Here is a 17,072-nt window from a genome sequence, read left to right on the forward strand (position 1 = left end):
ATTTGGAAATAACTAATTTTTTAAGGCTATGCTATATAAACTATTTATATTTAGCTGATGTGCAATTTAAACATAGAACGCGTTTTTTAAAAAATTTATCAAAAAACGCAGAAAAAAGATTTAAACTTACAAGTTTTATTTCAATACTTTGTGTTGCTGTTAATGAGCATGACGTAAAGACCACAATCACAGTTGAAATAATTGCATAAATCGTCGACTAACAGGTTTCATCACGGGGAAATATACATAAATGTAGGTTTCCTTTAATAAAAATATCAGTTGTATTTTGACGTCTTTTTTTTCTCATATTTATATTTTACGACGTTTGTTATTGCAAATGATTTATTAAAATCAATGATATATAGTACGTGTGTACGTTACTTTTTAGTTTTAATAGTACTTTTAGTAGTAATACTTTTAATAGTTTAGTTATTATAGTTGTAGAATAACGTGCGCACAACACTTAATATGCTTATGTTAATAGCAGCATATAATAAATCTAAATGTACTTTTTTAAATCTTTATTATAATTTGCATCTTATTACTTATTACGCATCATTGATAACAAAAAAATGCATGATTTTACAATTTCGTAGCATGATCACATATTACAACTTTTTATATATTCCGTGACAAGACCTGCTAGTCTACGATTTATGCAATTATTTCAATTGTGATTGCGGTCTTCTATATGAAAATAAAAAATTTAAGCTTATTTTTCTCATTACTGGAAATTCATACTCGTTGCAAAGTAACATAACTTGCAAACATATATGCCTCTATTGAGACATAATGGATGCAATATGTCATGATACAATGTAGAAAGTATTTCTGTCCATATAATGACGGTACGATAAGATGCAATAAAACAATAATAGATTTAAAAAAGTATTGTATTTCATATTTTGTACAAAATTAATATGTAAAAAGCATTGTTACATTATATTTTAAAATGATTCTGCGTTCTATGTTATTTTATTGCTTACTTTTTTATGCTTATGTATTGCAGTTATTTTTATTCTATCTTGCTACAATCTTGTAATTATTTCTTATTTGTTTAACAAATTACTCATTTTTCTGCGGGTATTGCCTTTTTCTATAGCACGATTGTTATATCTCGTGCGAGAGTACAATTTTACCTTCGTCATAAATCGCAACGCTTGCAGTCGATGATTGTAGCACGCATTATTTTTGTCTAGCCATTCACAGTGTTTTTCATTTGTTGCATTTATACATTCATTCGTTATCTTTTCTAGAATTTGCTTTGATGGCCAATAATAATGTAGCCATACACGATTGAATGCCATTAATTGCGTTTGGACCACTTTTGTAAAAAGATCTGTCGTATCAATTTCGTTACTGCAGGAGCATCTTCGTCTGCATTTGGATATTCTTGAAATTCTATGTACATCTCATTTTCCGTTGCGTTTTCCATTGGCGTTTTCATCATGCAATGACGACAATTATCGCACTTCGTTTTTCCTACGCTTCGTCGCGCTATATATATCCAGAAAAAAATGCAACAGCATTTTGATCATATCACATTATCGTATTCTGCAAGAAGTTGCAAATCTTCCATAAATGTTTCATCTTCAGAACTATTGTCACATTGTATGACAGTATGATTTGCATTCAATGAATTTTCTAACGTTTTAACAAGATGACTCGGTGAATTAATAAGAGATTCAGCTTCAAGGCATTGAACATTGCCTTTATCAGTTGTTGGAATATATCCCGTAGATATTATATGTCTCAGAGAAAGTCGGATCATTCTTGCTGTGGGGTTGGGATTAAATCCTCCGCGTTGTCTTAATTTAGAGAATAAATGTTCAACCGAGTCTTGATTACATAATCCTGTTGCAAGTTCAAAATTTTCATATCGCCTTGTGAGTTCTTTATATACTTCAAGTATAGCTTGTACAGTTATAATAAAGCCTTTTAAACAAGGAATTTTTGATATTTTGTCCCGCGATGTAGACCATATTGAGCAACATTTCAGAAAATCTGTTAATAACAATTCAACGACAGGATTTTTGGGAGACAATGGTCGTTTTCCGCCATGTGTAACTTTTAGACTGTAAGAATTGCAAGCATCTATTACTTTATTCAGATTTTCTGTAAAATCAGCCGTTGCATCCCACGTATCTGTCCGTAATACTTGAGCATTACCAGCAGTTTTTATTGCGGATGCAAACGTATGACTGAATAATTGAAAGGCTCTTTTTATTACATTTATTGTTTCAAAAGCATTGGGGCGAATATGTGCTTTTGTGATATGAGACAATAAATTGGAACCTCCTTTATTGGCATTATCAATATGGTCCATGTAATTTCAAAATCGTCGAATGATGCGCCCCTCATAACGTCAAGGTTATTAAAAAAGTTCAAATATATTTTATCTCTCCAAACTTGTCGAAATAGATCAAATTATCCAATCTGTGACAACGATTATAAGTACAGGTACTTTAAAGAAGAAGCTACTTATTCAATAAAATTGTTGCCACTAATGTGTCTAACATGCTATTATGGCGTCAATATATCACTGCAAGAGTACTAACATATCAGGGCCGTGTCGGCACTAATAATTTATTTTATAATTCAGTGCTGGTAATAATAAACTTAACATGTATGAGTATTTTTAAAAAGCGAATATAATATAATATAATATATTTGCAAGAAAAACAAAAAATGTTTGTGTTAAAAAAATGTTATAAAAGTATGTATGTATACAAATACGCACAATGTTCCGCGGTATTGGAAACCATACGCGTAAACTAGCAGTTAGTATTAGCATTTTAAAGATTTTTCACTACCGCAACTTTATATACGTTTCTACATTTATAACATTTTTTCAACGCAAACTTTTCTTATTTTTACTTGCAAATGCAATGTATTATATTCGTTTTTTGAAAATACCGAAACATATTAAGTTAATTATAAACGACAGTAAATAAAATTAAAAGTAAGTTATTAATGCCATTGCGGCATGACGCACAGTAATTGAACTATACTACTTGCAGTGATGCGCCATAAAGATACGTCAGACATATAAGATGGTTGTGACCAGTAGCAGAGAGAATTCTTCTCTCTGCCAGTATATAGTAACTGCATTAAATAATTATATAATTAAATAATTAACCTTTTCTTATAAAAGCAGTAATACAGCCATTGTCACACATTGGATATGTTGATTTATTTTTCCAAATATATCAATAAAAAATATATAAACATATGTACATATACAGTCATTGAAAAAATTATTAGACATTCTAATTGTTATCGAAATGTTACACAATTTCAAATAAGCGTAACGCCGCGAACAAAAATCGTACGAACTTTATTTTTTTTTATTTACAGGGAAAAGTTCAAAGTTGACAATAGTTATGATGGCAATTGCGCAAAAAATTTATTTCACCCCGTAGAGTGCATCAAAAATTGCATTTTTTGGAAGATTAAATACGTTCTTACGTTAGAAAAAATACTGGAATGGGGAAAGGATAAAATCAATTTCTGTCATATGTTCCTTCAAGTACAGACTTTACCCTTTAAAATAGAAGAAAATTTTTTTTCAATATGATCATTTTTCGCGGAGTTACGCGGAGTTACTAATTTAAAATTGAGTAAAATTTCGATGAAAATTAGGATGCCTATATAATTTTGTCAATATCTATATATAATATATATATATGTATGTATATGTATACGTATGTACGTACGTATGTATGTATTACGTATATTTATGCATGCATGTGCGTCTAATACAAGAAAATGTAAAAATATATATATGTAAAAAACTTACCACTATTACGTATCCATAATTTGTGTCTTGCATCTGTACTTGATGGAAATCGAGATAAATGCGACCTCGTGGAAAAAACACCATTTAGTCCAGTCATTTTAGGTTTTCTGTTCAAAAAAATTATAGATCCTACTTTTTTTTTAATCGCTTTATTTCGTTGTTTTAAATAACATATTAAAAATAGAGAACGATATCGGCAGGGCTAAAAAAGTTATTCAAGATCAAAGGTCACGAAAATCAGTTTTTTGCGAAAATCTCGTTTTGTATGGCTCGGAGGTCAATTAAGGTGGTTACAAAAAAGAAAGATCATGAAATTTTCTACAAAAATGGTTCTATTTATTTTTCACGTACGATGAACCGTTTGCGAAATACAAAGTGACGAATGTGTACGTCGAGCGTTGTATCCATTTCCGCACCACCTTTGAGGTAAGATACAAGGCGCGTTTTTTTTTTACATGGTGTCCCCAGTAGGCCTAATCCATGTCAAATGTAAAAAAATTATTGTTATTAAAAACATATTATTGTCATTTTATTTGGCTTCACAGTAATAATAATATTTTTACCATATTTTTCTATTAATTTTGTTTGGATCGTCATATCCGCAGGGGCATCTTCTCCAAGCAAATCTCGCAGCTCTGCTAACGTGAATTGGCAATCATCGTGATTTTCGATGTAATAAAATATTTTTTCCATTTTCTCGGCGATTTGTATGTCGAATGGTCGGCCTATCTTGCTGCTTGTTGGATGTTTTTTATCTTTTGCAAATATTCTATCTTCTAACAGTAGATTTTTTTAAGTGCGTAAATAATATTGAAAAATTATTCAAAGGGGTAGAGACAGACTTTATAGACATCCTATATTGTAAATAAAATTAGATTTCTTCGTTCCGCCAAACTTAAATAAATAATTTTTAGCTTTTATGCAAAATTCATTCCATAATTTGAATAATATTTTAATATTATTTACGAATTTACAAAAAATCTACTGTTAAAAGATAGAATATTTGCAAAAGTTGCAAAAAGTAGCACATCATTTTATACAGTGCTTAAAATATGTACTACAAAGAATCTAATTATGGTTTGATTATTTTGGATGAAGCCGGTTGAAGCTTTTTCTACTCAATAATGTATACTAATTATACAATAAAAAGTAATACTTACTTTTCATTAAATTTCTTTGAACATACAAGAATTAAAATAAAACACATAACGTAAACTGAAAGAACGTAATTTAACCTTTTAAATAAACACAAAAATATTACAATTTAATTGCAATAATATACTTTCATAATTATGTAAAGACACAATATAATTTTCCAATAACTAGTTGCTCTGAGAAACTGTTATTATGGGCTTTGTTATAACAACATCAGAATATTTTACCGGCCTTATTATGATAGAATCTGCATTATACAAGTATAAATAATACTTTACTATGTTATTTGATTTATTTAAGAATATTGATTTTTTTTAGTTTTGTCCAGCTAGATTTGCATTTCATCCCACTGTGCGCCACCACGGAAACCTCGCAGCAAGGAAAATCCGCGGAAGGCCAAGGCACGGGACCGAGCTCGGATCCCCGGGACTGGCGCGAGAACGCCGATCGGTTCACCTCGCCCCAGTAGAGTCCTATAATCAGAGAAGCGACATTAGCGAACTCCTTTTGATTGGTCAACTGAGTCACGTGGTTTAGTCGCCATTTTGTGTACCAATGTAAGGCTCCATATACAACAGCGAGCTATGCAGTGCTACGTATATACATACAGAAGGAGACTTAGAAATTATAAGGTAAAATCTTATTTTACGTAATATGTAATATATGAATATTACTACGTTTACGCGAGCGTTACTTCTGTAGTAACTTATGATAATTCCTTCGCGTAAACGGGATTTTGTAGTAACTTACGATAATTTACTCCGCGTAAACGAGTGATATATCGTAAGTTACTACAGAAGTAACGCTCGCGTAAACGTAGTATATGTAATATTATTATATTATTATGGGTCCCTTTTTCCAATGTCAGTTAACATATCATAATAAACATTGAACAGATTTAATATAAGGTTAGTTTGTGTCTCTGCATTGTCATTACTTAATGTATATATGTTTGTTACCTAATTATTTACTTACATTAAAATCTTATAAGACTGTAATCATACTACTGTTTTTTTATATGCAGTTGAAATGGTCCGTACGTGTGTAGTAAAGGGCTGCAATGTTCGGGTGGGACAGGGAAAGCAGCTCTTTTGCTTTCCTAAAGATCCTGAAAGACGTTCTGTTTGGATGTCGAGGATTGGACAGACATTATGGTATCCTGGAGTCTCCAGCTACATTTGTGAGGTGAGATATTTTTATTACTCCTCGCATATGTGACATATTTACACATGATGCATTGATTAATTTTGGCACAATTTCAGAATCATTTTGATGCATCGCAATGGGAAAAAGTACGTGCAGATGGGTCCAGAGTGCTACGATCTTCTGCAATACCTTTGGCTATAGAAAATAATGAAAACATCTCTCTTGCAATGCATGACCATCGATATGTTATTGACGTACATCAGCGTCATCCCTTTCGAGATCTCACTGCACAATTGAACCGCTTACCTCGTGATCATGGCTGTACCTCAATTCAATATGAGCCATCAAAATCCATTCAAGTTACAGAAAGCCAAGTAATAGCCAAAACAAATAACATTGTAATAGAAGGTGTGCCATATCAGGATAAAAACCAAGAGCTTTCTTTTACTTCTTCTCATGACCTCTCTGTTATGGACTTTCCAAAGGAAATTAGTCATGAACTTTCTGCACCTTGCATTGCAGACCATGGTACTGATGATTTCAACCGACTAACTATCTTGGCCGATATCTGTGCTGCTTCTGAACCCATTTATATACCTCCATCTACTGCAAGTCCATCATCAATAATAATTAAAGAATTACAAGATCAGCTGAAAAAACAAGAGGAAGAAATAAAAACCTTACAACATAACAATAAGCGTCTGACTACCATAGGAAAAATAATAACAAAAAAATACCATACTGTTAAACCTATTTATGAAAAATATAAGTGTAGATTGTGGCGCTTAGAACAGAAGAATGCAAAGTCTCTCGACTTAACATCAAGGCTACGTGCTGACCAGATTGCATCTCTAAAAAGGCAGTCTATTCGTGGTCGATTTAATTGGAGTCCAGAAACTGTCAAGGATGCCCTTGTGTTTAAGATGAAATGGGGTACTACAAATTTTTGTGATTTTGTGAATTATCTACCCATCTTTCCATCAGTTAGGACCCTACAAAGAACGGTAGAACATATTTGGTTTGAAAGTGGCATCTTAGATGAGGTCTTCGACATGCTCAAATGTGCAGTAAAAAATATGTCTGAAAATGAAAGAGATTGTATGATTGTTGCAGACGAAATGGCAATTAAAGCTGGATTAGTGTTTGATCCTTCAACTAAAAAAATGATAGGAAATTGCACCTTTCCTTCTCATGTTGGACCAGCTAAAAAGGTCCTTGTCATCATGTGTGGAGGAATTAGTAGACGATGGAAAGTTGCTGTGGCTTATTTTTTTACTGGGAAGGTAGGACCCAAAATAATGGATAAAAAGTCTAGCAGTGGCAGTGTCTTCAAGGATATAATACTGAAAGTCATAGACAAGTGTGAAAAAATAGGGCTGAAAGTTCACTCAATTACAACTGACATGGGGTGTGAAAATAGAGCCATGTGGAATATGTTTGGTATTGGTTGCACACGTGAATCTGATGCTGTAGTCAGCATACAGCATCCAGTTAGAGCAGAGGATAGATTTTACTTTATACCGGATCCAGTACACTTATTCAAAAATATCGTAACTATGCTTGAAAGCAACAAAATTATTTATCTTCCTTATGACTTTCTTGTTTCTGAGAAATTAACGGATCCAGTAGTTAATATCCAACATATAGATGATGTGTTAGAGTTCGAATTACAATTTGAAATAAAGATAGCTTACAGATTAAAAAAGACTAAGGTTCATTGTCGAAATTCATATGAAAAGATGAAAGTTGGAACGGCCCGGTCAGTCTTCAATCGACGAACCGAGATTGCGCTGAGAAAATATGCTGAACGTACTGGTAAAGACGCTTATAGGACCACTGCTTCTTTTATTAGATTAGTGAGCCATTGGTTTGATATAATGTCAAACAGATCATCGAAGCTGGCTCTTGGTCTGTTGAACAAGAAAGCATATGAAGAAACAATGGACCACATCAAGAAAACTGCTTATGTATTTCGTTTTATGATAGTAGGCACTGATGGGCACTGGAAGCCTTGTCAAACTGGCGTTATCATGGCATGCGCAAGCATCATTGGCTTGCAAGATTATTTTTTGTACAAGCGTTGCTACAAGTTTATACTTACTGGTCGGTTTTGTCAGTGTAGTATTGAAAACCTTTTTTCTGCCTTGAGAGTGAAACAACCCATTCCAAACTGTTGCGGGGTGAAATCACACGAAAAGCCAAAAAAGACACCGCGTGTATAAAGAAACTTTATTGATAATCACACGGGTAAAAGTACGCAGTGAGACGTGACAATGCGCACAGAGGACTCGCGGACACACAGAGTGAAGGCGGAGAAGAAGAACATAACAGAAGCGGTTTTCGCGTTACCAACTTAGGTTGTGAGAGGGTCAGTTGGCCGCACTTTTAGTAATAAACGAAATAAACTAAAATAGTATCTGACCAATAAGGGCTTAATAAAGAAAATGTGAGAGTCCATACATACATACATATGAAAATAGGGTATTTATCGTAACACCCCCACTACTTGAACGTTTTCGTGACGGCGGTAACTAACTTGGATCTAAACATATTAAATTTTTCGCTACATAAGGGCTTTGTAAACACGTCTGCGTATTGACTATCCGATTTTACATATTTTGTGTCAATTTCGTTGTCAGCTATCTTTTCACATATGAATTGATGACGTACGTCAATGTGTTTCGACCTGCGATGAAATTCAGGATTTCTTGATAGCTTTATCGCGCTTTGATTGTCAACATATAGAGTGGTAGGTTTCACACATCGACGTCCGACATCTGATAACAGTTTTCGAAGCCAGACTGCTTCTTTCGTTGCTTCGCTCGCTGCGATAAATTCAGCTTCGGTCGTACTTAGGCTTACAGATGTCTGCCGCTTGGACGACCACGTTATGGGTGTCCCATTCAACATGAAGAGATATCCCGAAGTTGAGCGTCTGGTGTCGGGATCGCCAGCGTAGTCCGCATCAGAGAAACCGATTAGCTCACAATTTCTATTATTCGCAAAAAAAATGCCGTATTCTTTGGTACCCCTAAGGTATCGGAGGATACGTTTTACGGCGTTCCAATGCGTATGACTATAGTTATTGAAATATCGACTTACTACGCTAACTGCAAAGGCTATGTCGGGCCTCGAGATCATAGACAAAAATAAGAGCGAACCCACCGCTTCGCGATAAGGCACGTTACAATTTTGATCGCCAGTAGGGTTCTCTAATCGCGTATGTGGATCGAAGGGCGTGTTGACGGGGTTCGCTTCTGTCATATTAAACTTCTGTAGAATTTTGTTTACGTAACTCGTCTGACATAAGAAAATTCCGTCGTTGACACGTTGTATTTCCATTCCGACAAAACGACTTGAATTACCGACGGTAATCTTAAAGTTCTTTTCAAGTAGAGACGTTAGTCGCTGTAAGGTCTCCGCACGCCGCGCGAATATGAGACCATCATCAACGTAAAGCGCTAGGTACACTTTGTCTCCGTCGTAACTTGCTACGTATACGCACTTATCGGAAGAGCATTGAGAGAAACCGAGATTTTTGATAAAAGAATCAAATTTTTCGTTCCAACAGCGTCCGGATTGTTTCAAACCGTAAATCGCTTTATTTAGTTTTAAGACAAAATTTTTATTCTCTACTTTCAGCCCTTCCGGAATCTGCATGAAAATAGTTTCTCCCAAATCGCTGTTTAGATAAGCCGTGCTTACATCAAATTGGGCTGATTTTAGATTTTCATTTGCCGCAATCGCTAACAAAAGTCGAACTGATTCGTACTTAACGACGGGCGAAAAAACTTCGTTATAATCTACACCGGCCTGTTGTGAGAAACCTTGAGCGCAAAGGCGTGCTTTATATTGTATTGAATTATCGTTAGAGGAATCTTTTATTTTGAATACCCATTTGTGACCTACGGGTTTACGGTCTTTCGGGAGCGGTACGATCTCCCACGTTCGGTTCTCTTCGTGGGCTTGAAGCTCTTTTTGTATCGCTTCTGTCCATTCGACCGAGTTTTTACCGTTGATGGCTTCCTTGTAACTAGAAGGAGTGTCGCATGACGCGATGTATGCCGTATAACGTTCCGGTTCGCGTAGGTTTCCGCGGGCTCGCAAATCGTAATGTTCTGAACGCGTTCGCCTTTGGTCCTGTTCGTCGAGAGAACGAGTTTCGTCGTCCGAGGGTGTGCTAGATGCATCGACAAAAGTATCCGAACCCGAAGACTCGATGGAGCCATCTAAATTAATGTCTCCATTTCCGGCGTTTTTGTTATCGGAATCAAACGAAATCCAAACTCCTTTATCTTTCACGTTATCGGTCGTGTTCTCATTAAAAATAACGTTTCTGGAAACGGTGATGCGTTTGGTTCGTACGTCAAGCAGTCTATAATTGTCTGAATCTTTTTCATAACCGACGAGTATTTTCTTTTGGGATTTGGGGTCCCATTTTTTGCGCGAGACATCGGGAACATGCATGTAAGCGTCGCAACCGAACGTTTTAATATGGGATAAGTTTGGTTTCTTCCCTGTATATACTTCGAAAGGCGTTCTCCCGTCCGGACGTAGGGGTACGGTTCTGTTCAATATATAGGTAGCTGCATTGACAGCTTCGCCCCAGAGATACTTCGGTAAATTGCGCGCCAATAACATAGTGCGTGCACTTTCTACAATTGTGCGCATCTCGCGTTCCGCGCGACCGTTTTGTTCGGGCGTGTGAGGAGCTGACGTGAGCAGTTTAATACCTTGATGTTTAGTAGATCGCGAACATTCGAATTAACGAATTCTGTGCCGTTGTCGGCCCTTAGAATTTTAACATCTTTCCCGAATTGATTTTTAGTTAGGGCAAGAAATTCCTTTAATCTATCGAAAACGTCGTTTTTATGTTTAAGAAAATATACGGTTCTAAAACCTGAACTTTCGTCCTTAAACAATAGAAAAAAATCTAGCTCCGCTTATCGATGACGTTTGCATCGGGCCACATAAGTCTGTATGGATAACATCACCGGGCTTGACTTCACTTTTTGCTTTAGTTGACGAAAAAGGGAATCTGGATTGTTTGCCTAATGGGCAATCTTCACAGAAAAAAGGCTTTTTATTCGATAAATTTATTCCAGAAACCGATTCGTTTGCTATCATTTTAGTGAGTGAGTTCGAGCTTACGTGACCCAGACGTTTATGCCATGTTTCTAAGGAGGCTGTAGAAGACGCGTAATGAGCCGTTATTTTCGTTCTCGGTTCGAACAACAGACGTATTAGTTTGTTTGATTGTTTGATACCGTGCGCTACAATTGTTTTATCTTTCGAGAGTATATCTGCGCGATCGCCGTTTAAAGTAATAGAGAAACCGTTTGACGTGCAAATGCCGGTCGAAAATAAATTTTTCTTTAAGGTTGGAACGTACGCGACGTTGTTTATTTCGCCGTCTAACCATTTATTACCGACCAGTCTGGAAATTGGTATTGTTCCATGACCTACAACTTTCAGAATTGTGTTATCACCTAGACAAACATATTCGCTATCTGTCGGTATTAATTTCGCGAACCAATCTTTCTGGCAGCAGAGATGCCGAGATGCGCCGCTGTCGAGAAGCCAAACACACTCTTCATTGAGGTTAAAAATCGCGGTCACTCTATTATCGACTGTGTATGCAGGAATTTCGCTATTCGTTTCGTTCGCGTCTTGAACAACAAAAGCCGTGAAGTTAGCCGAATCGTCGTTTTTCGGATCGCTCTTTTTTTCGGAATCATCACTCTTTTTGGTTGCTTTCGACGCTCTTTTTCTCGCGTAACAATATTTCGCGATATGTCCGGACTTACTACAAAAACTGCAGGTGATGTCTTTCGTACGCTTCGAAGATCCGTTTTCATGAGATGGACGATGGCTCCATTTCTTCTTCGTAATGCTTGATGCCGCCAGAGCGGTGCTCACTTCGTCCATCGACGACATCCGGGCTTCTTCTCGTAGCAATCTCTCGCGCAGGCGTTGTAGCGTTTGTCCCGCTGCATCTACGCTGTCCCACGCTGAGATGAAAGCGTTATATTTGCTGGGGAGAGTGCCAAGTATCTTCGCCATTATCATGATGTCCGACACGTTCTCGTCAATGTCTTTGAGTTGATTTGCCATATTTTCGACCTTGGCGATATGTTGAGCAACAGAGTCGTTAGGGGCCATCCGGTATTCATGGAATTTTGTCGTGAGCGACAGTTTATTAGATGCACTTTTTTGTTCATGAATGGTGGAAAGTTTTGTCCACATTTCCGCTGCGGTAGTGCATGTGATAAGGTATTCGAGCTGCGAGTATTCCATTGAAGATGACAAAATAAACATTGCTTTGGCATTCTTCTTATCCATGCGTTCCTGGGATCACCGGCTGCTTCAGGTTTCGTTTCGGTACCTTCGACGATGTCCAAAAGGTCGTGCGCAACGAGAATGGCTCTCACTTGGAATTTCCAAAGTTGGAAGTTTTGTCCGTCGAATCTCACAAGATTTCTCAAGTCCGCGTTCTCGCTCATTTTTGCGTTGGAGAATTATCCGAGAAAAAAAAAATGGCTGCGGTTTTCGTGGACGAGACGAGGCACGTTAAAAGTTCGAAACACTTTTTAATCGTGTAAGAGATGTCGTGCGTGCGTGCCTGGGCCCATAACCTGTTGCGGGGTGAAATCACACGAAAAGCCAAAAAAGACACCGCGTGTATAAAGAAACTTTATTGATAATCACACGGGTAAAAGTACGCAGTGAGACGTGACAATGCGCACAGAGGACTCGCGGACACACAGAGTGAAGGCGAAGAAGAAGAACATAACAGAAGCGGTTTTCGCGTTACCAACTTAGGTTGTGAGAGGGTCAGTTGGCCGCACTTTTAGTAATAAACGAAATAAACTAAAATAGTATCTGACCAATAAGGGCTTAATAAAGAAAATGTGAGAGTCCATACATACATACATATGAAAATAGGGTATTTATCGTAACACAAACCCTCTCCAAGTAAAACAAAATTTAAAGGTTTTGGTGCTGAGCCAGGTCTGCATTAATGCTAAGAATAGCAGCTACGACAATGATACTTATGATGAAGATGTTGAGGATATAACAATGGATTTTATGAAATTTTCTAGAAATATAGCTATAGCACGACGTGAAGAAAATGTTATTGAAGAATTGATGGAATCATCTGCTTTAGTATTGCCTCAACTAAAAGATCATCACATAAACATATTAGATTCTTGGGAGTTGCAGATCCTATATGACATGGCAGGGTCAGTTATTCGTAGTATAAAAATAAGTAGCACGACAGTTTGTGATGTGTGTCTCAATTCCGTCCTATGGCAGGGGGAGCGACCGCCATCCTTATTCCCTCGTAACTGAAATGAGAAATTACAAACACAAGAACCTCGTGGAAGTTTCCGATGAATGCTTTAAAGCAATCGCAAAATCAGAAATAACATTCAGAGAAATACGGCATGATTTGTGTGAAGCTAAAATTAACATGATAGATTTCTTAGTAAAGCAAATGGAATATGTATGGGATGGCTGCAATATTCCCACATGCCATTCTATTACACACAAAATTCTAAAGAAGTTTTTTACTATGAGGCTACGGACATATAGTATTAAACGCTGTGAAGATCTAGCACATCTTAATGGAAGGCGTTACGACAGCAAAACTATGGCTATGCATGCTTCTGTGAAGAAGGTGTTTTCATAAAAATAATGTAATTAAAGTTATGATCTCAATCAATTTCTTCATTATTGCTAAAACTTTGATTTTCTTTTTGTTATTATGTGATTTTAGCAATTCTTTTTTAATTAAGATTATTTTTTTTTATTGAGAAGACTGTTTTGCAGTGCTGTGATAGAAAAAAATTATATATTTTTGTGTTTAAGTTAGGCTTAGTACTGCATATATAACTGTGACAGGGTAATTATGTGTTAGGCTGTGCCTAGAGATTAAGTATTTGGTCTTGTACCGTCCATTAGCTGTATCAAAACAATTATAATTATATACTATAAAATATGAAATATATTTTGTTATTAATGACATGAGTATATAATTATTCATTGATATACGTAATCTTGCATACGTAAAGACAATATTAAATAATTTTTAAAATTAATTTTTTACTAATATTACTATATTATTATTACTAAAGTTTCTTACTATTATATCTACTAATAACAATAATATAGAATTATAATTTGCATATTTTGATTTTTATTAAAATTACTTTTGTTGGACCTTTATATTCAATAAGATTAACATTAGAAATGTGTTTCTTAACAATTCAAATAATATGTAAATGTTATTACTGTTAATAACAGCAATGTTATCTAATTAATATAAATATTAATACTTATACGTGTATTATATAATATTAATACTAATACTTATAGTGGGTCTTGGTGTATGGCTGTGCTGAGAACAATAGCGTACTTCCATTGCACTGTATATGTATGCATTGGCTGATAGTATATTTCTTTGAAATATTTTAGTTGCAAGATAGAAAATAAACAAAAGTCATTTAATAATTCACCAATTTTATTTCACAATAATAGTAAGAATTCTCTATAGTAAGAATTCACTTTACACTTATAAAAAAAGTTATCCACATAATAAGGTAATGTCATACAGATATTTGTTGCTGGTGATCTAAACACCAAAACCTCTAAAGGCTGATTTATAGAGGCCGTAACCGTTGATTTAAGCCGTAATCTTTAAGAAATTGACCAATCACAGTCGAATGTGAGAAGAATAATCGACTGTGATTGGTCAATTTCTTAAAGATTACATCTTAAATCAACGGTTATGGCCTCTATAAATCAGCCTTAAGATCAAAAACAGTAATGATTATATTTACATCATACGTTAAACACGTTATGTTAAACACGTAGGTATTTCATTCTGCATTCGATTCGCATACATCAAATATGTTTTTCATAAAATATATTTTACTCCTCATTCGATCTGTCTCATACAGAATTCTTTTAATTCTATGAAGTTTCATGTTCTGCTTCAACTTTAAACACCTAATGATTCCGGATTTGACCATATATTCCCTCTGTAAAGCTTGCAACAACTCTAATTCTTCTGAGGATGAAAACTCAGAGTTGTGGCAATGTGCAAACACCTGATTCTGCATGGGATCGCACATTTTCTTTATAAAACGCTTCTCGTAACGCTTTGATTCTTCTAAGAGTAATGAATCAGAGTTGTGGCAGTATGATATCTCCAGTATTTCCTGAGCTGACTTTATTGTATAACTTTTAAAGGGATGTACATTCAGAAAACTGCAAACTGCAAGAAATCATATACCAAATTATATACTGATCATATATTAAAGCTGCATTTCGATATTTATTGCCAGCATTAAAATCAAGTTTACATCAATACACTATACATTTTCGGCACTGGCAGTGAATAATGGAATGCAACCTAAAGTGATCGAAACACAGGAAGGCTGAGATTTCATACATCCGACAACGACATTGTCGGACGTAAGCGATTGGCTGCGAAATAAAAAATTTCTCGAATTTCTAGAAATTTTCTATTCTGCAGCCAATCGCTACGTCCGACAATGTCATTGTCGGATAAATGAAATCTCAGCCGAATACTCCAAAATTTTTGCTGTGAATAAAAACTAACCTCGAAATTAGAATGCAGAATGTGTTTGCAAGGATTGAAACCGAGAACGTCTGCGAGAAACGATGAAAGTACTGGAAAATCTAGAAAAGAAAACAATTCATTTTGAGTTAGCTTTTACCCAACATAATCTAACCTCACAACCTTACATTATTTTCTCGAAACTACAAATTATTTTCACTTTCACGTTCAACGTAGATCAAATTCAATTGCACTATCGAACTATATTCAGACGATACACTCAGGAAAAACAAAGAAAATTACTTACAATTGCTGTTATGTGACTGCGTGCACCAAACTCCGTTTGTGACGTCAACAGCTGTTGCAAGCTCACATACACTTACTCTACACACTCACGGATCAGCTGCTAGGTACACAAGATGGCGGACAGAAGTCATGGTGGGGGTAAATGGCGCTTCTCTTACTATAGGACTCTACGCCCCAGGCCCAGCACGTCAGCCAAACCCGCTTCCCGACCAAGCCTGATACGCCCCGAATTCAGGAATTTTTCTGTTAGCATGTTTTGATCAAGGTCGAGTTGCAGTTTGCATCAAAAGAGAAAGTTTCCGTTGAGCCGAAGAGAGAGAGACAGCTACATGATAGAAAGAGAAAGAAGATGGCAGATGTGCATAAGTGCATGGCGTGACCGCCCAGGCGCTCGCTGCGCATGCTCGAAGGAGAGGTCGGTGCTAGATTGAGTAGAGTCGAGGTCTTTTCAGGTCTTTTCTCGCCTAGTTGTTGAAGACTGCGGACGTATAGTCGAGTGCGGTCTTAGAGTATTTTAGATTGCGCAATATTGTATATCGTTTATTCGCGATCGTAAATAATACGCTCAGGGAAAAGATAGTTTCGCGATACGCGATTACTATTAAAAGTCTTGACGCAGCGTTCGTTCTACGAGTAATTGAATCCGATATTAACGTCGTATTCCGAAGGATCGAGATTTGTACCCCTAACAGCAAATGTATATTTTATAAATATACAGGATATTAATGCTGTTAGGGACCCGGGTAACGCCCGCGAACAGTTTTTGATTCGTCAATCGCTTACGCATAATTGTATTCGTGTGCAAGAAATAAATATATATCGTTGTTTTGTTAACTCAAAACGAGATTCAATATAATTATTTAAATAAATCTTCATCTTAATCCTTGACGAAATCGTTCGTGAACCGAGTGTTAGTGCGCGATCTTGTCCGAGGACATTGATCATTACTACGCGTAAAGCTGAGCAGCGGACATTTTGTATTTTGGTACGAGACAGGAAGGAAGGAAGTTAAGCAGCTTTCGAGTACATCGTTGGCTCTCAAGCGTTCTACGCTCACACGATAAACGTAGTGGCGACCGT

At 36.0% G+C, this 17,072-nt stretch overlaps 1 long non-coding RNA gene across 1 annotated transcript; it reads right to left on the reverse strand.

The window, feature by feature from the left end:
* Positions 1 to 14,606: 14,606 nt before the first annotated feature.
* LOC139779061 (uncharacterized) lies at positions 14,607 to 16,140 on the reverse strand. Its single transcript, XR_011719797.1, has 3 exons — positions 15,994 to 16,140; positions 15,729 to 15,808; positions 14,607 to 15,380 (listed from the first exon to the last, which is right to left on the reverse strand). It is a non-coding gene; the product is annotated as an uncharacterized lncRNA (long non-coding RNA).
* Positions 16,141 to 17,072: the final 932 nt, after the last annotated feature.

This window comes from Temnothorax nylanderi, unplaced genomic scaffold (assembly GCF_030848795.1).
Source record: "Temnothorax nylanderi isolate EJ_2023f unplaced genomic scaffold, tnyl_v1.0 TNYL_tig0208_pilon, whole genome shotgun sequence".
Taxonomy (NCBI): Eukaryota; Metazoa; Arthropoda; class Insecta; order Hymenoptera; family Formicidae; genus Temnothorax; species Temnothorax nylanderi.